Raw genomic sequence first — 1,862 nt, forward strand, 5'->3', positions numbered from 1 at the left:
CTCATCAGCAAGTTTCCTTTTGGGACATAACTAGTGCCCCATTTTGGGGGTAATTTTTGTTTAAAATGGTACCCAAATATAGTGGTAAAGTGCTGTCTAGTGTTCCTAAGTGCAACAAGACTGTCATGTGCCTTACAGAGAAAATAGGTGTGTTAGATAAGCTTCATTCATGCATGAGTGATAGTGCTGTTGGCTATAAATACAATGTTAATGATTCAACAATTCAGTACATCCAGAAAAAGGAAGAGAAAATTTGGTCATCTGTACATGAAGTCACTAGGGAAAATGCTAAAAAGCCACATCTACAGTGTGAGATGAAGCTAAGAAAAAGCCAGGCATGGTGGCGCATGCCTGTAATCCCAGCTACTCAGGAGGTTGAGGCAGGAGAATCGCTTGAACCAGAGAGGCGGAGGTTGCGGTGAGCCAATATTGCACCATTGCACTCTAGCCTGGGCAACAAGAGTGAAACTCCATCTCAAAAAAAAAAATTGAGAATTCATGAGATGACAACTAATTAAAGAAAAAAACCAAGAACATGTGAAACCCTTCTAAGTTAGTACTGGCTGGCTCCCACATTGATAGTAGGGAAAATGTTAAAGTTTCAGGCAAGACAGGTTCTCAAGATTAGAAGGCTATGGAATATTTTTAAAACACCTGTGTAGTATTATACAGAAAAGGGTTATGTGGAAGAGCTGCTTTCCTTATTTATTTTTATTTTTTATTTCTAGAGACAGGGTCTTGTTATGGTGCCTAGGGTGGTCTCAAACTTCTGGGCTCGTGATCCTCCTGCCCTGTCCTCCCAATGTGCTGGAATTACAGGTGTGAGCCACCTACCTGCTCAGCCAAGGAAGAGCTGCTTTCAAACCCTGATGGGACTGGTTTATTTTACAAGGATGTTGGCGAACAAATGTTTACAATGCAAATGACATATGGATTGATGAAAATATTATGACTACAGGCTCATGGGAATTTAACCCCCCATTAACTCTAGGAACAACAGTTCAGTATTCATTAATTCAGTGTTTGTGGTAACATTACAGGACCCAACTAACTGTAAGTAATGCAAACTGACTGTATATAGTCGTTCCTCGGTATCTGTTGGGGACTGGTTCCAGGACACCTCAGCATGCATAAGTCCCTTATATAAAACAACATGGTATTTACATATAACTACACACATCCTCCTATATACTTTTAAATCATCTCAAGGTTACTGATCATACCTAATTTAATGAAAATGCTATGTAAATAGTTGCTATACTATATTTTAAAAATGTTCTATTATTTTAGAAATCATCTACCAACAGAGCTCAACCTAAAATATTTTAATGAACTGTGCAACCACCAAGTAACACTTGTTCTAAAGTCTTATTTTTGTGCAGGTTAAACAGAGTCAAGAAAATGTGAAACCCTTCTCAGCTAGTGCTGGTTGGCTTGCACACAGGTAGTGTGAAAAATGTTAAATTTTCAGGCAAGGCAGGTTGTGAAGATCAGGATCAAGATGACTATTTATTTATTTTTGTTTTTTTATTATTATTATTTCTGAATGCTGACAATACACGGTTGAATCCATGGATGTGGAACCTGTGGATGGGAAGAGCCAATTTCTGAGGGTAACAAATGGGAAAATGATTTCGTTTGAGTCTAAGAGGTTGGCAGCCTTCTATTTCTCTTCTGCTGAGTGTATCCAAAGAAGTGAATGGTTGGCAAAGGCTTGGAATATCCAAGTCTCAAAAATGTTGGAGGTATGAGAGAAGGGTAATCTCAAGATGAGTCACTGGAGAAAGGAACCTACAGTTGAGGTCACAGCAGGCCTTCCAGACAAAGACGCCAGCTATTACTACTTCTTTTTATCATGGTAG

This window comes from Rhinopithecus bieti, unplaced genomic scaffold (genome assembly GCF_001698545.2).
Source record: "Rhinopithecus bieti isolate Rb0 unplaced genomic scaffold, ASM169854v2 scaffold_18466, whole genome shotgun sequence".
NCBI classification, from domain to species: domain Eukaryota; kingdom Metazoa; phylum Chordata; class Mammalia; order Primates; family Cercopithecidae; genus Rhinopithecus; species Rhinopithecus bieti.